This window comes from Psammomys obesus, unplaced genomic scaffold (genome assembly GCF_907164565.1).
Source record: "Psammomys obesus unplaced genomic scaffold, mPsaObe1.curated_primary_1811, whole genome shotgun sequence".
Lineage (NCBI taxonomy): Eukaryota > Metazoa > Chordata > Mammalia > Rodentia > Muridae > Psammomys > Psammomys obesus.
Window position 1 is genome coordinate 13,285,687 of NW_026594428.1, and position 24,396 is coordinate 13,310,082.

Below are 24,396 nucleotides of genomic sequence, written 5' to 3' on the forward strand. Positions count from 1 at the left end.
CATCAAAACGTCATGAGTCATAAATTGCTCTTTTGAAAGCTGGAAACAACTCTACTCATTTCTCTGCATAATTGAGCAACTTTTCTCAAAGTAATTTTATTTGTTAGTAGAGACATTAGAAGTCACAGAACCTCTGCTGGTAAGGTCATGGGAAAGATGTTCTGGTTCCTTTTGCTATGGGTTTGTTTTGGGGACGCAGTCTGGATTCCATGGAGTTTTTACCTCTTTGGAAACTCCCTACTCCTGCCTCCATAAACTTTCACAATGTCTTTCATGTGTGGAGGTAAAAGGAGTTAAAACCACAGCCTTTGGCTAGAGCACAATGGCCTTTCTTTTATTTTACAAATTTGAATTGTGTAAGCCCTTTTTTGTGGTTTGTTTAATAAGGGTTATTATCTGTGATATGCTTTTCTGAAAAATTTCCCATGTTTGGGCAACAGTATTCTAGCTTTCGCTTTTAAGTATTTCTCAGCAACCATTTCCGGGCCCTCTTCTGTGGTGGATCATGTAATACTGATGACCGTAAAAGTTATAGTCTTGTTGTCAGAGCTGCTCTGTCTCTGAGTAGTTTCCAGTCTCTCCTCTTGCCCATAAGCTCTCGAACTCAGTGTCTAGCTGACAGTTCCTGTCTCTTTAGAATATTAAAGACAAAAGGTCCACAGATGAAATGGTAATGAAGCCCAGAGATGTACGTGTTAGCTTCTTGGGTCTAAAGCATTTAGTTCCTGCTGTTAGTACCTTTCAATATTTCCAACTGTCAATATTGTCCAAGTTCCTGCTTGAGCAGCGCAATCTGATATAACAACCATCAGTCATTTGTAGCTATTGAACATCAAATATATCACATGTAATTGAAAACTGAGCTCCCTGGACACAGTGGCCACATTTCATGAGTTTAGTAGCCATGTAGCTACTTTGCACAATTTGAAAACTGTTCTTCAAGAGAGTTTCATGAATACAAAACACAGTAACATGACACAGATGGAACAGATCTGGAAGTAAGAATAAAAATGCATTGTAATAGGAACAGGGACTGTCTCTGACATGAACTGATCGGTCTGCTCTTTAATTACCTCCCCCTGAGAGGGAAGCAGCATTACCAGGCCACAGAATAAGACAATGCAGCCACTCCTGATAAGACCTAATTGACTAGGATTAGAAGGAAGGAAAAGAAGACCTCCCCTATCAGTGGACTTGGGAGGGGTATGCATGTAGAGGGTGGAGGAAGGGAGGGATTGGAATGGGAGGAGGGAGGGAACCACAGGGGGGATACAAAGTGAATAAAGTGTAATTAATAAAGAATTTTTTAAAATGCAGGCGATAAATGACTGGGATGAAGGGCAGGTGGATGTGAGGCAGAACCTTTCAATACATATGAGCCATAACACATACAACTCTTTCTGCACTGCTGTTATTGAATGCCTGCTATGTATAGACATTAAATAATACTAGATACTACTTAAGGAAGATAGTCAGGCTCCCATATCTAAGCATATGCTGATGATCTTTAAGTCGAGGCCTATTCTTCCAAATTAACTAGTACACTTTCAGCTAAATCTTCCATCTCTAATCTAACACTAAGTCAGATATTCTGTTGAACTTCCAAGTTAAATAATTTAGCTACATTGAGCTCCAACATATCTATCTTCCATCCTGTCCCTCTTCACATAGTGCTTCATCTGTGAGGTACAATTGAGCCAGGAATTGTCTTCACCACCTCTTAGCCATCCAGTCTTTCCTGAATACAATTATCCAGAAGTTGTTCAACTAACACATTAAAGCAAATCTACTTCACTTGCCCAAAAACAAATCCCTTGCAGTTTCCTGCTGGCTGCAGTTGGAAATATTGACAGGTACTAACAGCAGGAACTAAATGCTTTAGACCCAATAAGCTAACACGTACATCTCTGGGCTTCATTACCATTTCATCTGTGGACCTTTTTTCTTTGCCTCTCCATTTAATTTAGGCTGATGCAGGCAACATATTTACTTTAATATTATTATTCTGCTTGAATTTATTACAAGTGCACACAAAAATGGTTTCACTCAGGACTCCTCACACAAAGAATCAGAGTCAAAATGCTTAGTGATTTTTTTTCTTCCTGATGTCTGCTATCAAATCTTACCACACTGACAGTTACTTTTCATAAAAACAATGCACAAAGACTCACAGAGATTTTAAAAAAGTGTGACACTTCTGTATTGGCTTAGAGATTTAAGGGTTATTCGACTTCTTTCTTTCTTTCTTTCTTTCTTTCTTTCTTTCTCTCTCTCTCTCTCTCTCTCTCTCTCTCTCTTTCTTCTTTCTTCTTTTTGGTTTTTTGAGACAGGGTTTCTCTGGTAGTCTTGGATGTCCTGGATTCACTTTGTAGACCAGGCTGGCCTCAAACTCACAAAAATTCACCTGCCTCTTCTTCCCTTCGTGCTGCGATTAAAGGTGTGTGCCACCATGCCCTGCTAGAGGCTATTCTCTAGATTTTCAGTTACCTAAGATAGAATGGGATCTTCTGTTTTCTTTCACAAAGTGATTCATGTCCTTAATAGCATGTCCTTGATAGTGGGAGAGACAGCATTTTTCTATTCCCTGTGTTCCAGAGCTTACAGATAACTTTGCAAAACTTGCTAAAGGAATCAGCACTTGTTTTTCTAAGGATGCAGCACAAAGACTCATGCCAAATCTTAGAGTTCTAATTTTCAATCTTCAGGTTGCACTTAATAACCCAGCCTTTTTCCATTTTCTACTGTCAGGCAATGCTTTGGTCTCACTTACTCTATGAAGAGTTGCGCACACTCCATGACCATATTTTTTAAGCATAATGGCTATACTGTATTGAACTTACATGGGAAGGGAGAGATGCTTAGAACTATGGAATTCACAGCAGAAAACAAAAGAACCTTGTGGAGCAGGAACAACGTGCACTTTTAACTTTGGAGAGAGAAAAAAATAAACCACCACTCCACTTATGACCATGTAAAAGATCAATAATTAATGAGAACATGTCCAAATATCAACAAATTCGCTACTTTCCTTAGTCATCCTGAAATGCACTCGCTGTTGTTTGGTACAGCAATTTCTTTTAATGCAAGTTTTTATAGAAAACATTTATTACATACACATCATTGTTCTACATGTCATATAAATATAAACATGTATGCCAAATATTTATATTAATATTTGTGAGTGCTTAGGAAAACAAGTGATCCAATCAGGTAGAAACACAGTTTATTTCTCCTACACTAGCAAATAACTAAATGGACTTGGTACACTTAAGTACTGTTTTATCTCCCAGGTATGTATCTCTTTGTGGCCTTGTGGATTCTGTGGTGAGGGAGGAGTTCATCTTATGCTGAACCAGGGTACACTTTACGGGGGGGGGGCGGCTTTGGTGGGCTGAATACAGTCAAGTTCAGAACTGCTTTTTCACAGACCCCAGAGCACTGGCTAGGCTAAGCTTTCTTTAAGAATAGACTCCGTGCTAACCAAAACAAGGACTGGCTTCCCAGTGCATCTTTGCATTAGTGGGGTCAGAACGTTGCTGAATGTGGGCCCAGCTTCCAATTGACCATCCTAGTTTTTAAAACTTATATTTTTCTTTTCTTATTTTCAGGATGTTCTAAGATGAAGGTGTTAATAATCTTTGGGAAACACAGACATAGTGTTACAGAGTAAAATTCAAGCAAACAGAAATATCCCAGGGATTTCCTTCTGTAGCAACTATGGCCTACACATAAGTGTGTGATAGGGATGTTTAATCCACCATTGAAACCATTTCCCAGCAGTCTATGGTTTCAGCATCATGTTTCTCCTTAGAAAAGTATTTTAAAGCTTATATTTATTATTATTCATATAGCAACAACATTTGGGTCAAACTTGAAAAATAAGAAAATATAATTTCCTAATTATACAAATGGTGATAACCACTGTTTAAATCTTATCACTTAATCACATATTAACTTTAAAATGCTTCAGGTGTAGGCTAAGAAGGGTAAAATGTTATATACTTGATATGGTGGACATAGCATTTAAGATTACATTTCTGGAAAATTTCCGCATTTTGTTACCTCTTAAACACATTACCATATTTTATAACATTGCATGTTTTCCTTTAGTTGGAGTTCTTTCTAGTTCTAGTTCTTTCTAAGAGGTTGTGGTTTGGTACTATACCATGAATCATCGTTTGAGTAGGAGTCTGAGCATATGAATGAATTTGTAGGGGATTTCTGGTCCATCTACTCCTTTTCCTGCACTCTGCCTTAAGGCATCGCCTACTCACATGACAACAGTCAGAAATCAGCAGAGATTTTGTCTACATTAATAAGCTTAGAGAAAAAGCAAAACCATTCTGTTTTACCCACTACTTTTTACTAGTACATAATAACTGCACAGAAAATGAGTTTTATTATGACATTTTATTTTTGTTTAGAATCTAATTATTTAGTAATTTATTTAACCAAAGCAGCTCATTTATTCTTCACCTCTGAATCAGTTGCCATTTGTCAGTATAATGGAAATCAGTGTTCAAGACTGTGCTGGTTCAGAGCATCATCTCTGAACTACATGGTAATAACTACATGGAGACAGATGTGATATTGGGCACTTTGTCTCAAGGAAATGTTTGAAACTCTTGAGTTTCATGTGTTGGGGGTATTGGTACCTGCTAAAGAAAATGAAATGATTGCTTCATAGCTTTAGACAACATGTTCTGTTCCAAATAATAAATATCTTTTGCAGGTAAATGGTGGGACCTGGAAAGGATCATCCTGAGTGAGCTGTCCCAGAAGCAGAAAGACACACACGGTATATACACTCTCATATAGACATATAACATAGGATAAACCTACTAAAATCTGTATATCTAAAGAAACTAATCAAGAGAGAGGACCCTGACTAAAACACTCAATCCCCATCCTGAAAGGCAAAGAGGAAGGACATCAGATGAAGAAGAAAACAGGAAACAATCTAGGAACCTGCCACAGAGGGCCTCTGAAAGGCTCTGCCCTGCAGACTATCAAAGCAGACGCTGAGACTTATGGCCAATGGTTAGGCAGAGTGCATGGAATCTTATGTAAGAAGTGGGAAATAGTTAAGATCTGGAGAGGACAGGAACACCACAAGGAGAGCAACAGAGCCAGAAAATTTGAACACAGGGGTCTTCCCAGAGATTCATACTCCAACCAAGTACCAGGCATGGAGATAACCTAGAACCCCTGCACAGATGTAGCCCATGGCAGTTTAGTGTCCAAGTGGGTTACATAGTAATGGGAAGAGGGACTGCCTCTGATATAATCTGATAGGCCTGTTCTTTTATCACCTTCCCCTGAGTGGGGAGCAGCCTTACCAGGCCACAGAAGATGACAATGCAGCCTGATGTGATCTGATAGACTAAGATCAGAAGGAGAGGAGGACCTCCCCTATCAGTGGACTTGGGAAGGGGCATGTGTGAAGAAGGGGGAGGGAGGGTGGCATTGGGAGCGGAGAGGAGAGAGGCTTATGGGAGGATACAAAGTGAATAAAGTGTAATTAATAAAAAAATAAAAAATATGCAATCAAAAAAATAAATATCTATTATAAGGAAAGAAAGAACACAGCTACAGGGAAGCAATACAGCCAATATAAAATTATTCTTGTGTACTTTGAAGGTACAAAAAGATGAATAGGAACAAGTTTAAAGGTAGCTATAAGGTGCCTATCTTTTTTTAGAAAATTACATAGGACATTACCTCAGTTAGGGCTTCTATTACTTACTGTGAAGAAACAGTATGACCACAGCAACTCTTATAAAGGAAAACATTTAATTTGGGACTGGTTTACAGTTTCAAAGGTACAGTCCATTATTTTCATGGTAGGAATATGGTAGCATGCAGGCAGACATGGTGCTAGAGAAGGAGTGGAAATTTCTACATCTTTATCTTCAGGCAGCAGAAAGAGACTGTATCACACTGGGCATAGCTTGAGTATATATGACCTCAAAGCCTGCCTCTCCACACTTCCTCCAACAAGGCCACACTACCTAATCATGCTATTCCCTATATTCCAAACATTTAAACACATGAGTCTATGAGGGATATTCCTATTTAACGCAGTACAGATACGGAGCGATGAGTTATTAGAGTGGAGTTTATGAATTATAGTCAAACAAAGTTTCTGTCCCTACTTTCACCACACCACCTTAGATGGCCTGGATAGAGCAAGTTAATTATTGAGGGATGCAGTTAAATTCCTTGGGCATTTGCATTCTAAAATATATATTAACTTGAAAAAAAATGAGCTTGTACAATTTGCAGTAAAATAGCCAATCACACAGATTAGTTGAGATTAGTTGACAATCACACACAAAATTAGTTGAGATTAAAAATCCAATTATTTTACATTCACTTGTGAATACTGAGTGCCCTGTGCTAGGTATGAAGTAGGAGACTTATAAAGGCCCAAATCTCATGCAGAAGGCTGAAAATTCTCATGTAATTAAAAAATATATATGCCATTTTATTTACTCTAATGTGTTGTGATTTACAATGACACTTGTAAGTAAAGTACAGCTTAATTTTAAAACTCACAATAAGAAGGAGAGATTATTTGACTCCTGCAGAATTATTAAGCTCAGTAGATTGAATGTTCAGATCCTAAGAAAATGTTCAAACCTAATGTTCAAATGATGTTATTTAGAAATGGGTCTTAAAAAAAGACTCTACTCAAACAGTAGAGTCATAATATATGAAGATATTGCTCTTCTAAGAGAGATTCCAGAGGACACTTTTTCCCCTTTCCAACATGAGAGGACATGTGAGAAAACAAATATCCCTGAACCAGACATTGTGTCTTCACTAGAATCTGAACGTTTTTACGGACTTCAGCATTATTGTATGCTGTACATGAACTTCGTCATCCCTGGTATCTGTGTTATGGCAGCATGAATATACTGATGTATTCAACGACTGTGGTAGAATATAGAATATTTAGAATTGGAGTAAACACTGAAGAATCTAATCCCAGAATGGTACCTAAAAATCTTTACTTAATTTTTTTTTTTTTTTAATTTCTCTAGCTCTAATTTGGCTAGGTTTTCAGTGCTAGGCATCACTTCCCTCTTGCTGAATAGCTCTTAGGTCCATTTGGAAAGCTGCTGGTTATATCAAGACGTGTACCACTATTGAAATCATGGATCTTGGAGGAGATGATACAACCACCACTTTACTACACCAGTATAATCCCTAAACTTTATATTCTAAATATTTGTCCTTATAACCACAGAGAAGTGTGATCTTTACCTCTCATCAAGGAAACTTTTTTTTTTTTTTTGCAGCAGATGTAAATAACTACAGACAACTACAAGTAGTAAAAATGGCAAGTTGTCAAGCCCAGACCCAACTCATACCTCTACAATACAACTCCTGAACCTAAAGATCAGGGAATGTTGATTAAGAGGAAGTAGAAAGAATGTAAGGGTCAGAAAAACAGGTAGTTTGCTCAGAGATTGTGTCTTCTAGGAATGTCAGAAGCTACAACCTATGAACCAACATGCCTGCCTAAGCGTGACCTGTACAAGGATGACACCAGCAAACAAGCTAACATGGATGAGGGAAAGCTCACAAAACCTCAAATTTAGAAAAAGGACAACAGGAAACTAAGGAAAAGTGAGGGCAAGAGAAATAGTGTTCCTGAGGGAAGAACACACCAACTGATTATCCAAAACTAAATGGCCAGGCCTGAAAACATCTATATCTATATATCTATATCTATGTAGCTCTCTCTCTATAGTAATGAATTGAGCAGCATGTGTTTGCATATTTAGGAATATATATTATATATCAATAAATATCTGAAATACATACACAAAAACAATTAAAAAGGCCATGGATATGAGATAAAGGGTACATGGAGAGATTTCATGGAAGTAAAGGGAATGAGAAAATGATGTAATTATAATCTCAAAAAATTAAAAAAAAAAAAGGTAAAATCAAAGCAAAAATCCCTATGTGTGTTCTGGAAACCAAATAGGTTTTTAGTTAGTACTTTTCTGAAGAATTTGCATTTCAGTAAAAATCCAAAGATTTCTGTCTTTAAAGAGTCCTGTTTTCAGTTAGATAGTTGTTACAAGTTATTCATCAAATTTATACTCAGAACATGAGGCAAAACTGGCTTTCAGTAAATTAGAGCTCTATAAATGAGGCCAACAGGTGCCTGTGCTCATAAACATCACCGACAGTTACAGTAAGTTTTCTTTATCCTCAAATCAAAGCCTTTCCATTTCATCCAGTCAATAATACCTGAGTCTTTAGTGCTATTCTTTTGCTTATTTTATTGGAAACATGCACGGCGAGCTGCAGCATCCCCTTGGACGAAGCTAGAGTCCTCCCTGGTGATTTGTTTTTATATGTTGCTTTGGTTTTTATAAGAAATCCACAGTGACAAATTTCTTGGGGATTGAACATGCTTAATTCAGAAGGTTGAAAACCACATTTCTTGTCCAAAGTAAGTGGTTTTCTTTTAATGTCTCTACTTGTCTTCCTGGCCAGCTGATTTGTACACAGTAGAAATAACACCTACAGGCCCAACTACTGGGAAAAGTAATGTTTCTCTTTCTTTCAAATGTATTGGGTACAGATTGCTGTTTGTAGGTGTACAGATTCAGTGTGTGAGAAAGAACCACATGAGGTATTCAGGAAGGGGATGAGGGTGACTTCCTTTTACTTCCTCGGCTGAAGGCCTTTGTCTGTAGAGACATCCTTCTGCACTGTCAACTTCAAAGCAGGACACTCCAGGATTCAGAGAAGGACTACAGATAATAACAGACATTGGTTTCACAGTAGCAACAAACTATTCTTTTGTGAGGTTGTCTCTAGCAGTATCCTTCTTTGTATTTTAAGAAAAATCAAGAATTGAAGCAGTTCAGGCCAGGAACCTGAGAATGTGAGATAGGCCATAGTGGGCTTACCTGCATGGCTTCATAGATAGTTGCCACTGGTCTTGGTACTGAGACTAACTACCTGGGACCCAGAGCAATTTTCTGAATGATTCTAAAGAAACACTTTGATATTCTTAACCATCTATCTGTGAGTCAGCATTGAAAATTAGTCCTTTGTCTTTGATCTTACTATTAGTGTTCTTACACGGAGCCTCTTCAGAGTGTCTTCCCTTCTCATTTCTATTCCCAAGAATATACTCACCAGCTGTGAACATTTTCCCTCTGCATGAATGATTTCTTTTGGATGTTCTTGCTATTCAATTTTGATCAAGTCTCTGAAGAACTCTTGACTGGGCCAGACGTCCTAGCCTTAGCCTTCTGGGTTTCTTACATGTAGTTGCTCCCTATGTCTTAAGAACCACGGAAGGAAAAAAAATCTGATTGTTTTTAATGGGGAGGAATTTATTGTATAAGGCTCCTTAAATTGATTTTCTTATGTATTCAGACCTGAGAGAAGTTCTTTCAAATCCATTTATTTCAGTGGCAACCCCTTCTCTGTGTCAATGATCTCATGTGCTATGATCCAATCAGCAGAACCCATGAAACAGAACAAAGTCTCAGAAAACTGAAGAGTCAAAAATAGTATGACGATTGATAGCATGCACATGCAGACATTGTATGTGTGGTCAACTCTCTCTCCTCAAGGGCTTATTCAAAAACACTAATGGTTGATATTATTAAAGAAAAATGTACTAAATATGTACATATACTTTCTTGCCATTATTTTCTGAATAATAAGAGTAACAACTACTTACATAGAATTTGCACTTTATATAAGTCAGATAAGTTTAATTGTATGTGTACAGGCCCACCTGTGCAGGTTAAATGTGTCTTGCACTTGAGATGGCTGGGATCCTGGGCTCACCAATTGTAGACAACTGTATATAGAAATATAGTATAAAAAATACCTGTGATAGTGTATGTATTCATGTGTATCCATGTCACATACATTCTTAGTTTTGTATAGATACACATACACACATCAGTCTTTTTTTTTTTTTTTAAAGAAAAACATCCCTATGAGGGATAAAATTGCTTGGAAAAGTATAACTACCTTACAGGAGATGATTGGGTGCAAGAAAGTGACTTTGTAGCTTAAAGGAGAAATAACCTGGGAAATGGCAATGGAAATACATGTGATACAGAATGGAATGGTGCAGATTTCAGCTCTGAGCTCCAGCTTTTTGTAGATCAAAGAGCTACAATCACATTGGGTTTTATCCACCTACCTGTGGAAACTATTTTAGATACAGACTTTTATCCTCTGATACACATTCGTGGTATGAATCTATAGTGTAAATTGTACCATAAGAATACTCTTCATATGGCTATGCCTAAGGGCTACTTTGTTGGAATCAAGACACGAATGTCCTTGAGAATGAATGCTCATATCAAACTTCATTTCTCTTTCATATGTACATATGTATGTATGTATGTATGTATGTATGTATGTATGTATGTATGTATATGTGTAATGGGAGTCTCAATCAATCAAGCATCTGGCTACAAATACACTTCCACTAGATATCACTGTCAAACTCATATTTTTTCATTAAATCAATAGAGTTTTTAATGCTCTAGGAAAGAAACAGACAGAGTCATTCTTGCTCATTAAAGAATGAGTCATACATGAGTAGCTAGCTGCAACCTGTATAAATGTTCTAGATCATAAAATTTCTAGCTGGTGCTGAGTTAATGTGATTGAATTCATATGAATAAAGGTGTATATGAAGAGAAAATTGTGGTGAGGCCTTCATATTTTCACTTTTTGTTTGAACATCCATGCCAAGTACATTACATTTCCATGCTGACTTTGCAATGTGTCTTGTTACTGTTTATATAAGCACTAGTCATAATAGGAGAGGTATTGGGCTGAAGTTGGTAGTTCAGTGGTAAAGTGCTTGCCTAGCATGTTCAAAGCCCTGGGTTCTAGTCTCGATATGACAGAAAGATACTGATGGGTTGTGATGGAATCTCAATGAGTTTTGCATTCTTTGCTCTGACTCCCAACCCTACTCACTCTCATTGGATCAGGGTTCTCAAAGCGTACTTGTCATCCATCCACTTCTTTACTTAGCCACCTGGATAAATGTCTACTGCATGTCAAGTTAAGATAAATTTCTTGCTTATACACATTAAGTTGGCCATGCAAAGGCTTGGTACAAATTTTCAACCTCTTTTTTTTATTTATTTTTTATTTTTTTTCAAGTGACCTAACCTTGCAGAACAACCCGGGGCTGACATCGGCTCTCCTACATACAAACTCCTCTTTGACTTCTCAAACCCGGGGCTGACATCGGCTCTCCTACATACAAACTCCTCTTTTACTTCTCAGCCTTTTTTTTTTTTTCAGAATTCTTGTTGTTACTAAACCTTTTTATGTCTAACTCAAATGCTATATCCTTTGTAATTTTTCCCCGATTCTTTCAACATGGATGTGTGCCTCATTTAAGTCATCATAGCACTTTGTATTTTAATCAAAGCAAACACTTTGTCATCCTATGTAGTAGACATTAAACATCAACATGGGAATGTATGCTCTGATTATGTTATCTAGAACTACTTTCTAGCATCTATAAAAGCACCTCAAAGAAAAAAAAGCACAGAGAAGGAATAAAAAAATGTTATAAAAGGTACAAATTTAAGTTTGTGAAGTTTCTTTTTCCAGAGCTGCTGAGATGGCTCTGGAGGTAAAGATGCTTACAGTCTAGCCAGGCGACCAGAGTTCCACCACGAATACATGGTGAGAGAAGAGGAGCAACCCTCTCAAGCTGTTCTCTACTTCCACACACACTGTGGCATGTGCAGACACACAGACGGACTGACAGACACAAACAAAAATTTTAAAATATAATGATATTTATTTATTCTAAATAAATATCTGACTTTTTTGTATCTGTACAAAAAAGTGTACATTCATGTGTCATTCATGAATTTCTTGGGCAGTTGTGAGAGACAAAGAAGCCCTGCTTGGATGTAGCCCATGGTAGCTCAGCATCCAAGCGGGTTCTCTAGTAAGAGGAACAGGGACTATTTCTGACATGAACTCAATGGCGAGCTCTTTGACCCCCACCCCACCCCCCGAGGGAGGAGCAGCCTTGCTAGGCCACAGAAGAGGACATTGCAGGCAGTCCTGAAGAGACCTGATAAGCTAGGGTCAGAAGGAAGGGGAGGAGGTTCTCCCCTATCAGTGGACTTGGAAAGGGGCAGGGAGGAGATGAGAGAGGGAGGGTGGGATTGGGAGGGAATGAGAGAGAGGGCTACTGCTAGGATACAAAGTAAATAACCTGTGATTAATATAAAAAATAAAAATAAATAAAAAAAGAAGTCCTCTCGAGGCATAGAGATTGAAAAGTTTAGATATGTGCACGTTGTAATATTTTCAAACAAAACACTCACTACATGCTATGGCTCCAGCCTACAGCAACTTTTTTATTCATTGTACTTTAATTTCACATATTTTCCAGAACAATTTATGGGATTTTCAATTACATAAAAGGCTCCCTTGAGAGTTTCAGTTATACCTCATCCCATATGTTTTTGGTGACACATTATACTGGTTTTTCTTGCCATTACAACTAACTGGATTCAAAATTTCTGAAATCACTTAAGGGAGGCCAATTATATAAAGAATATATGCCTAGTACAAACATTACAATATAGATTATCATGATGTTAAGGATAATTATATATGATCTCTTCAATCACTGTAGCATTCCGATAGACATCTTTATAATCATGGGCACGTAGAATGGTAGATTAATAAATGGAATATATAGGACAAACTGACATTGACATGTTGATAGCTTTGAACTGTTTCAGAAACACAGATGATTTCACTTTCAACTTGAACATTTATTTTATGAAAAGAAATATCTCATTGTCTCTGGAACGTTATGATTTACCATTGCAGTGTTCTGAAAGGCTCATTTTATTTTGTAAAGCAGCTTGCATCAACTTTTTAAAAACTAATATTCACCCTAGCAAATTTAATGACAAAAGTCCTTAAGGAACATCTCATTAGCCTGATAGCACTAGTATACTAGTATACTAGTGTGTAGTTGTTAAACAGAATTCATATTTCCTTCTCAAATGTGCCTTTTCATAAGTGCTAATAACAACAAATTATGTGCTTGTAAGCGCTTCAAAATATGACATACACTTTACATGTCAGCTGGACAGGGGCAGAGTCTTTTCCTTGAAATGAATCATACAGTTAATCCTAGAGACCTCAGAAGACACTTTGCCTACATTGTAAACAGTAAACGCTATAATAAATATATTTATGAGGAATGCTTCTTCACTCTCACTCAATCACGTCTGCTCAGTCCTGATGGCCTTCATGCCTTCTGAGACTGACATTTACTGTCTGAGGGCCCTATCGATAGCTAGACAGACAAGTCTTGCATTTAAAATGCCCTGAAATAAAAGTGTTATCTTGTTATTAGAACATTCTCTTTGAGATATCTCTGTATAACAACAACCAGCCAAAAATTCCTTAAGTTATTTTGACACATCTGTTACTATGATTGATATTATATGAACCCCTTTCATCTTGCTTTTTTATATGTTGATGGTTTTACTCAATAGAGCAGACTATTGCTCAGTTGAGAATTTGACCATGGTTCTATGTGGCTCTTGTTTGGATGCTTTAGTTGAGCCTGACTTTGCTTCCTTACTCCTTAATACAAGGCATAACAAGGAGACACAGTTCAATTCATTCTCTACCACTATATCCTCAATCATAATTTGTGCTACAAGATATTCGACTTACATCCATCTAAAGAAATTGACCAATTTTTAGCTTAATGTTGAATTAGAAGTGTACAAAGAAAGCTCTATGTCATTACTTTTCAATTGGGTCCTGTAGACAACAGCTCATTCAGAATTAAACTGTATACCATTATAACCAGGTCAGATAATAGGTTCACTCAGATTGAGTAGGTGCTTCATTCACTATGGCAATCTTTCTGATGTGTGCTGATTCTCCTGTTAAAGTGAATTGTTGAGGTGGTGAATTTGTAGGTCCCACAGTGGTCATTTTGTGCTTATAAACTCGATACTGATTGGAACACATTAAAGCCTAATGCTCATTTCTTGCTATTGAAATGGATACAAATTAATGCTGATTACTTCTTTTTTCTTCATAATTTCCTACCATTTTTTGAAAGACCATCTGGAAGAGAGATCATCAGATGTTACAATGTAAGCAATGTCTTTCCAGATTTTCCTACCAGGGTCATAGTGGTTAAGGTAAGAGCACAGATTTGCTCAGCCCTCAGCAGAGTGACCTTTTATGAATCACTCTGAATTCTCTAAACCGTGGTTCATGAATCTGTGAAATGAGGAAAATAGTATCTACTTGAAATAGCTTTGCAAAAAAACAAAGTAGAAAATGATTTCAGGTTAAATACTGAGTGAGAATTTGTCACACAGTAATTAACAAATATCTCCACCTTCCTGTTCATAGTTGTTTGTAAAATGTCTGACCCGAACAGAAACACTATGATAGAATTTCAGATGTAACACAATTATAAGCCCAGAGAACAGTGGACTCTTTTCTCAACAATTTTCATAATTCTTGGGCTCCCTTAAAAACATTCTAAACTCACACCTGAAATTTTGCTATCATATCTGGGTTACTGGAGCCGTCTATCTCCCCTCTAACTCCCCCAAGATGTGTTTTCCATGTAGCAGCCACATTTGTTCTCTCTGCTACTAACTCCTTTCATCTTTGTTTTTCTCATGTTTCCAGTATATAGGTTCAATAAAAATAGGTTCTTAGCAAATGATAGTTTAGTAGCTATAATTGGAAAGACAAAATATCCTACTGGGGACTCCTTTCCTTTCCATAATTATATATAAAAAAGTTTGCATCTTAACATGTACAGAAATGGAAATGAAATTGACAGCAGATCAACTAGTTGACTTCTTCAAATTCTAATTAGTTCTGGGCTTTGCTTGTTATACAAATTGCAAACACTAGCTGAACACAAACATTTATCATTTTCTGTTTTGTAATTGTGGATGAAACATGAATCAGCAGCTTGCCAACTTGAATTGATGGGTGGTATTCTTAAACTGTGTGCCAAAATACACTCTTTATTGAATTGTTTTTGTCACAGTATTTTCTTACAATAACGGAAAAAAAAAAACACAAGCAATACTTGAGGATTTTATTTTTTTCTGACATAATTCCATGCATATAATAGAATTGGAAACTGAAGCTCTATGCAGCTTCCTTAAAATTCTTTCAAAAATAATTTTAAATGAGTATTTCTTGCCTTGGGTATGAAAATACTAATAACTATGTCATCCCCATTAGTAAAAGTTAAATTAGGCAGAGAACATATTAATAGTGACACACCGAACAACTGTAATGAAGCTGGGATTTTCTCATCCATTTGGCAGATTTTAAGAAGCATTACATAGTTTTAACTTTCAACATCATACTTGAATAATTTTATGTTAAAATATCGTCTTTAAATTTATTACCATCAACTAGTTAGTGAATGCTTCCCCTCACTCAGGATCTGTTTATAGTCTGTAAAGAGCATAGAATCAAAGGGAGGATTGATAAGCGGACATTCCTTTTGAGCTGGCTTGTTGCTTTCCATTCCCTCTTTGGAGAAAAGCAAAGGTGAGGTCTGCCAATTTTATTCTTTCTACTTGAAAAGACATTTGAAACATTCCCAAGAATATTTTCCTCATGCTAAAGTCAGCTCTCAGAGAAATCCACTTCAGGTTATAACTGTCTGCCTGCCTCCCACGCCACTTCTTAGGTTAGTCTGTATTATAGCACCTCGTTCAGTTTGGGGTTGGTTGTTTGTTGATTGATTTTATGTCTTGTGCTGTTTCTCAGCTGGGAATAGCTGCTAAATAATCATGCTTGTGGAAGGAAGGAATCAATGGACCCTGGAGACAGATATTTACAAAGCGCTGTGCTATGCACCTTAAGACACTTACAAATGCACCATTCCCAGGCTCGGCTGTATGCTGAAATTAACAGGAAGGTTTAAAACAACACTGATGCCTGGATTCTACCATTGAGACTTTAATTTGATGGCATATACAGCATACACATTAGAGATTTTTTTTTTCGCATCTCCGGGTAATTCTTACGTGGAAGAGAGCTGGAGAACAGCTGGCTCCTGGGACCTGAACATCCCAGAATGCCTTTACTGAGGGTCTCAGCTGAGTCTAGGGACCAGTGGCTTCTGCAGTCTTAATCTTAAGAACACCATCTTCCTGTAGTCCTCCATGTTGGCTCATATCTCTCTGTGACTCTGAGAAATGGGAGATTATGTTTTTTAGATGAGGAAGATATGCTGAAGTCTCATGCAAGAGCTTTGGTAAATTCTATGGTAAAAGAAACCTTATCTTAGTCCTGGGTAAGACTTCTTGGGAGAAGGGTGTCAATGAAGAGCAAACTTAGCTTGAAACATCCCCTTGAATTGGAGGGCCTGCATTCTAGGCAAGTCCTTGACCACTGAGTTACACCTTCAGCCCTATTAGTGCTTTCTTTTTCACTGTGTGTATGTTTGTGTATGAGCACATGTATGTGTACATGGGTGTGGTGTGTCCAACTGGATTAACATTAATTATCAGTAATGTGGAGAAACCAAAGATCAAATACTCCCAAAGCCACAAAGAAAGAAACTACACACAGCATTCAGTACTGACTGAATTGCACCATCAGTTCAGGAAGGGAAGGACCAACATTACCATTTTCTATAAAGGATAAAAACAACAACAAAAAAATTAGCCTTGAGAGGCAGATTGGGTGCTTCAACGATAGTGCATGTTGTTTGCCTTGCACTTGATTTTTTTTCTTTTCTTTTCTTTCAAGACAGGGTCTCTCTGTGTAGCATTGGCTGTCCTAGACTCAATTTATAGAACAGGCTGGCCTCAAACTCACAGCGATCCATCAGCCTCTGCCTTCCAGAGTGCTGGGATTACTGGCATGTGCCACCATGCCTGGCTTGACTTGGTTTTCTTACTAGATAATTTTCCAAGTCAGACAAAATTATATATGTCATGATCCCTTTGGAGGGGGGGGTCTACTAACCTTCCATGTGGGCTGTCAAAGACCATCAGAAAAGAGAGAAATTTATATTAGTAGCAAAATTACAGTTATGAAACAGCAATGAAAACAATTTTATGGTTGGAGTCACCTCAACATGAGGAACTGTATTAAAGGGCCGCATCATTAAGAAGGCTGAGAACCACTGCCCTACAGTCTCACTTGACAACTCAGACTGCTCAGCTGAGGAAAAAGTGATGAGAAAAGCTCACAAGGACTTCCAGAGTTTATAACCCCATTGAGATGTCAAATCCAGGATGCTCAGCCTAGTCTAGGACCTAGATAACTAGAAGAACAGAGTGGGAGTGAGAGGGAGAGTACACAAGGCAGAAATGGAAGAGCAAAGGATCCCAGAGAAAGTTAACTACTTTTAAATTTTATTTTTATTTTTATTAATTACTGTTTGTTCACTTTGTATCCCCCTGTAGCTCCCTCCCTCCTCCCCTCCCAATCCTAACCTACCTCCCTCTTCCCCACCCATGCCCCTCCCCTAGTCCACTAATATGGGAGGTCCTCCTCCCCTTCCCTCTGATCCTAGTCTATCAGGTCTCATCAGGAGTGGCTGCACTGTCTTCCTCTGTGGCCTAGTAAGGCTGCTCCCTCTTTAGTGGGAGGTGATCAAAGAGCAGGCCAATCAGTTTCTGTCAGAGATAGTACCTGTCCCCATTAGTATGAAACCCACTTGGACACTGAAATGCCATGGGCTACCTCTGTGCAGGGGTTCCAGGTCATCTCCATGAGTGTTTCTTGGCTGGAGTATCAGTTTCAGAAAAGATCCCTGTGCCCGAACTTTTTGGATCTGTTGCTCTCCTTGTGAAGCTCCTGTTCTCTCCAGGTCTTACTATGTCCCACTTCTTTCATAAGATTCCCTGCACTCTGCCCAAAGTTTGACTCTGGGTCTCAGCATCTGCCTCAATATCCTGCAGGGCAGAGCCTTTCAGAGGCCCTCTGTGGTAGGCTCCTGTCCTGTTCCCTGTTTTCTCCCTCCTCTGATGTCCAATTAAAAAAATGGGGTACAGAGCTAAACAGAGAATTCTCAATAGAGGAACATCGAATGGCAGAGAAATACTTAAAGAAATGTTCAATGTCCTTAGTCATCAGGGAAATGCAAATCAAAACGACCCTGAGAAAGTTAACTACTTTTAAATATATGTTTTAAAAATACATTCTTTGAGAATTTCATACACATATACCTTTTAAAATAAAAGAATTTCTTTTCTTTTTTCCTGTTGGCAACAGAAACATATTTAAAATGATTTGAAGGATTTTTACACAAAGTAAGTCTTGAATTTACCAAAATAGTCACATGGGATACTTGTTAGATTCCCCATCAAAGCTATTCATCTGTGACTACTCAAACATTAAAGACAGACACGCATCATGGGTGGTGGAGTGAGTACTGGGAGAAGAGTGTTTATGAAGTTACATATTGACTTGCTATCCCCAGGGACATCCCTTGACAAAGCCTGGAAATGCACATTGTCAATATTTATGCTTAAGAGACACATTGAGATGTTGTGGAGCCATGTCTAACGACAGCTGTGCAAATGGTTCATGTTGTGGTGCTTTCCAGACTGAAATATCCATTTGGCAATTCCTAGTTGTGTGCAAACACTGAAAATATGTTCACTTTTGATATGTGGCAGAATCCAATTTGGGATTTTGATGTTAACCCAGGAGGAACCATCTATTCTTCATGCTCTCTCTCCAGTCTGTCTTCCTTACGCTTCTTCCTACGGACAATTCGCATAGCCCCGGCTCTCCCTAGAGAAGTTCCCAGAGCTCTTTTGTGCTATCATAAACATGGGAGTGAAGCATTGGCTGGAAATGTAAACTTGGATCAGGCTTCCAAAACACAACAGAACAATTGGTGGTCTTGTCAAGTCCAGTCTTTTCATTGGACAAAACCATAGCCCCGTCTAGGCCGCATTGTTTATATGGTTCATCCCGTATATAAACTTTATTTTTTTTAAATTATGGGAGCCCCACATTTAAAAGTGCAATGAGTCTTTGTTTAGAAAAGGCAATTTATCTGTCTCTTGAATTGGTAAAGCCTTTTCTCCTTCCTCTTACAGCCCAAAGCAAATCAAAGTGATGTTGGCTCTTTAATTGCATCACAGTCACAATGAACTTGCTGAATGTAGAGATGTCTTTACAGCACTTTAAATCATCTTTTAGGATCCTGTAGTTGTGGGATCAGCAATGTTGCTTCGTGAGCTGCTACTCGCAGAAAATATGTGCACTCGAGGTTAGGCAGACACACATGCAAACACATGCAATTCCCATGGTTTTGACAGATTTTATTAGGAAAGGATTTTCCCCTTGGCTCTATATCCACCATCTGTAGCCATGCTAATTAAACAAAGTGGAATACCCTTGGTTTATGGGGTGAAAAGCTCCTGTTGGCAGGATGGCCAGCTATAAACCAGAATAATGAAGGGGCAAAATAGGGATCACTAAAATTAGTCCCTAATTGAAGATAAAATATATCTTTGAAGATGTACCAAACATGTACTGGGGGTGCTGCTTATACAAAAGGAAATAATGTACTTGTGAGAAAGGAAATGCCTTTTGGAGACAGGACTAACTTAGGCCTCTCCAGCTTTAAAAGTCCCTGTGCCCTGTTTTATGGCCGTGGTGAGAAAGAAGCAAGGTAAATATACAAGGCCACCCACTGACACATAGATCCATTGCCCCGTGTGTGTTCTCACTGTAAAAATACACATGGCCACACACACACACACACACACACACGCGCACACACACACACACACACACACACACACACACACACAACCACACATGTGTACAAATAGTGTGGCTTGGGAATTATTTCAGCACAATTATGGAAATTGAAACTAGTACACAACATATATGGGCCATATTTAGCACAGAATAGTCTAACAATTCAAGCTGATATCTTTCTTCCTTCTTGTCCTTCTTTGGTAATTTACTCTTACCAAATATCAAATGAGAAAATACCATTTTGAAAAATATAATGATATTAGAAATCTTAACTTGTCCCATGTGATATCATATATTATATACTAGCATAGACATAGAGCCAGGAAGCAACACAACAATGTCATATAGATACATGTCTACATATGCACATATAATGTTAATATCATTTGGGGGAATCTGAGGCTTGCAACTTGATCATTACCTTGGTTTCTATTTAACCTCCCATTTTGTGGCTATTGGGATGAAAGCCTGCCATTATTTTTAATTCCTTCCTGGTGTTTACTCATTTGTACGATCACATCTCGAGTATGAACTGAATTTAGTGACATCCTGAAAACTGAACTTTGGAAAGAATGGCAAAGATCTAGACTTGTGGTTACATAATAAAGGACCATTCATGGAGATAACCTAGAATCCCTGCACAGATGGATACAGCTCAGTGTCCAAGTGGGTTCCTTAGTAATGGGAACAGGGACTGTCTCTGACATGAATCAGTGGCCTGCTCTTTGATCACCTCCTCCTGAGGGGGGAACAGCCTTACCATGCCACAGAGAAGACAATGAAGCCAGTCCTGATGAGACCTGATAGGCTAGGGTCAGATGGAAGGGGAGGAGGACCTCCCCTATCAGTGGACTTGGAGAGAGGCACGGGGAGGAAAAGAGGGAGGGTGTGATTGGAAGTGTATGAAAGAGGGAGCTAAAGCTGGGATGCAAAGTGAATAAACTGTAATTAATTAAAAAAATAAAAATCCTATCAATGAAAAAAAAACTGTGTCTCTTTTTTTCTGCCTTGCTTGTTTTTTTCTCTTTCTCATTCTGTCACTTGGTGCAGTAAGATAGCATTTTGGGAACTATCCCATAAAGATGCTCGCACAGCAAGGAACCAAAGGAGGCCTCTGGCCAGAAACTCAAAAGGAAATGAAGATCCGCCATTTCTAGGATGTAGCTCCTCACCACATCCTCCATCCACACAAGTGAGTCTAGCCTGGATCATTCTAGGATGAGCCTTGAGATAACTGTATCTCCCACATTCCAACCATTGCCTTAGGCCACATTCATGGCTTCAGGGTGCTACAGATAAGTTCCTAATTACTAACTCTAAGATACGATGTGCTAGTAAACACTATCATATGTGCGTGTGCACATGCACTTTATGGGTGTATATGTGTGTGACTGTACATGGCTGCCTCTGTGCTCATGGAGGCCAGAGGAGGGCTTCCGGTGTGCTGCTCTGTTATGTGGGTCTTGCATTATTACTCTCCACCTTTTTCCCTTGAGACAAGTTTTCTCACTGAACTTGGAGCTAGGCTAGTAGCCAGAAATGGTCAGCAATTCTACACCCTGGCCCAGGGCACTGGGCCTATAGGAGCCTGCACAGCCGCTCCACCTTTGTGCATGAGTGCCAGGGATTCAAACGCCAGCCTTCATCCTTGTATAGCCGGTGCTCTTACCCGAGAAAAAACTCAGTACTTTCTCTAGTGCTATTGTTTTAAGCTCCAGATATGTTTGTAATTGCTTATATAGCAATAAGTAGCCAATACACAAGAACTGGAAACAATCATTATCAAAATTTATTGGCAAATTTTAAATTATGAAGAGACAAACTGTACACACACAAAATTTAAATTTAGCATATTTTATTCTCACTTTCCTTTCTCTTTTAAATGTCTTATTTTGGGTCCAGTAATTCTTTTCTATTTGAAACAATCTGTTAGTAAAACTGATCCAAGTGGTAAAATTTTCTCACATTCATTACTTGGGAAACTGTATTTTATCCATTCACATTATAGATTTGCTATATTTTAATTTTTATATTTATTTTTTGAATTGTTTGAGAGTTTTCATGAATGCATGGATATAAAATGAGTTGATCAAATTACTTCACCTCCTTCCCTTTAATTCTCTCCTTATTGTCATAAGCACTTTCCCTCCCAACATCACATGCTCTTTTTACAACCCAGTGAGTCTACTTACTGTATTTATCTGAGCATATGTATAGGACCTTCTGTGAGAGCATCAGTAGCTTCTCATAGTGTATATCCATAAAGAAAACTGATCTTCCTCTCCATCCCTCCCTCCTTTAGCAGCCATCAATTGCCAATTGCCCCTCAGAGATGGGTCAGATTTCGTGAGCCTGCCCTCATTCCACGCTGGGATTGTGGCTGGCTTGATCTGATTCAGGCTTTCTGCATGAAGCCATGGCTGTTGTGAGTTGTACGCAATGACCCAGTAATATCTGGCATATACAACTTGGCTGCAGATGTTTACCATCTCTAGCTCGTAAAGTCTTTCTTCCTTTGCTTCCTCTGAGCCATGGGTGGAAGGTTGTGATATAGATGTATTTAATGCCAAGCAATCCGTAATCTCTTCTTTGAACTTTGACCAGCTGTGGGTTATCTCTGTGTTAGTCGCCATCTGTTGCAACAAGACTCTTATCTAATGAAGGTTGAGAGAAGCACTAATCTATAGGTATAAACATAAGAACTTGGAGGGCAATTTATTACTATGTCCATTTTATAGTACAACAATATTAGGTTTGCTCCTAAGGCCTTTGGGTGGGGAGTTGGGGGAGGCAGTTAGCAGTGCCAGGCATGAGTTCTGTCTTGTAGAGCAAGATTTAAATATCACCAGAAAGTGGTTGCTTATTCCTCTAACATCCTTGCCGTTACTGAACAGGTGGACATGTCTTGCTCTGCAGGTTGCTATTGTAGCTCCCTCGGTTTAAATCTGAGTAAAACTATGATGACTTTTCTCCCTAGTAGCATGCATAGGACCGGAAGGTGCATATCCACCTTCAAGAAAGCTAGCCAGTAGGAACAAAGCAGGCAAACTGGGACCAGCTTGGTTTTCCCATGTCCTATAACTCAAGTATGTGGTGTCTTCAGCAATAGGGTCTTAGCAACAAGTTCTAGAAAGTAACAAAGAACAATGATAAGAACATATGATGTTTTGGGGAAGGGCTACGGTACCTCACTGACCAACAACTTGAAAAAGAGGTAAGCTGGAGATGGTACTGGGATTTTTATCTGATAGCCTTTGGTGTCTGGTAGAGGCACTGTCCTCTTATTACAAGCCAACTACACTTAAGCTCCCTTTATATGTCTATATGACTGTATTTTAGAAAGCTTCTACAGATATAAGAGGTTTCCATTTCAAAATATTCTTTACTGAAGCATCACCAGTTTACATCCCATGACTGTCTCAGCTTTAGCAGCAGCGCTCTGGCCCTGCATCTCTATATACCGAATTCTGGAGTTTCTTTGTACATGTTTGCAAATTTTCATAACTTACATCCAGCAAGGTCACATTTGGAGATTATGCCTCATGTTTTAAGGACACAATTAAGGTTGAGTTAGGTCATAAAGACTAGTCTAGTGTTGTATGAAAGGAGAGAAGGTTAGCACTCCCCTTGACAAGGATGGAAGAGGCCCTTATAGGACTAGTGCCCTTATAGGAAGAGACATCTTTGCATCCCTGAAGGTGTGTGATTAAGCAATGCCAGTGCATGAAGAGATGGCGACCTGGAAGCCAGGCGATGAGGCTGTGAACTAAAGCTACCTTCTTGAAAGCCTGATTCTGCATTTCTCAGCATCAGCAACTATGACCAATGTACTTCTGTTTAAACCACCAAATTAGCACTTCACTAAGGCTACTAAAGGTGACTAATAGTCACTCATTTTTTGTTCTTTCAATAATAAAGGGCTAAAGTATCAAGAATAAATAGAGGCAGCTGAAGGAAAGAATCCTTTATTACATATAAGGAAAAATATCTTTTATAAAAATTAATCTATAATTTAATAGTCAGTTAACCATGTTGGTACTTATATTGCCTACTGTTGAGGGTAACTTGATATTTACCAACAGTTTGTTTCTCCTTGGAATGTCCTTTAAAACATATAAAAGCTTTAGGAATTATTTAGTGTAAAGACCCTAGCCTCATACCCTTATCCTACTTCATTCACTGAAAAAAAAAATCTTTTATGTTTTTTTTTTTTTTTTTAAGACAGGGTTTCTCTGTATAGTCTTGGTTGTCTTGGACTCACTTTGTAGACCAGGCTAGCCTTGAATTCACAGAGATCAGCCTGCTTCTTCCTCCCGGAGTGCTGGGATTACATGTATGGGCCACCACACCCTGCTCTGAAATATTTTTTAAAGAGTTTCAACCAAGTCAATGAACAAATAGAAGTGGTAATTTGGCTAGCAATATGATTACTTTTTGGATCTGCTCCTTAAGTTTTTCCAACATAGCTGTCCAACCTACCTGTAGAGTGTCAAATGACTTCACACTTTATGAAACGAAACCCAAATTAACTATAATAAAATTGAAATAAAAGAAAACACACACACACACACACACACACACACACACACACACACACACACA

The 24,396-nt window shown here is 38.4% G+C and overlaps 1 protein-coding gene and 1 pseudogene across 1 annotated transcript in view; one reads left to right on the top strand and one right to left on the bottom strand.

The window, feature by feature from the left end:
• Positions 1-24,396, bottom strand: part of Fbxl7 (F-box and leucine rich repeat protein 7) — a 404,384-nt gene that overhangs the window by 25,092 nt on the left and 354,896 nt on the right. The window lies entirely within an intron of this gene.
• LOC129685516 (U6atac minor spliceosomal RNA) lies at positions 23,387-23,482 on the top strand (annotated as a pseudogene).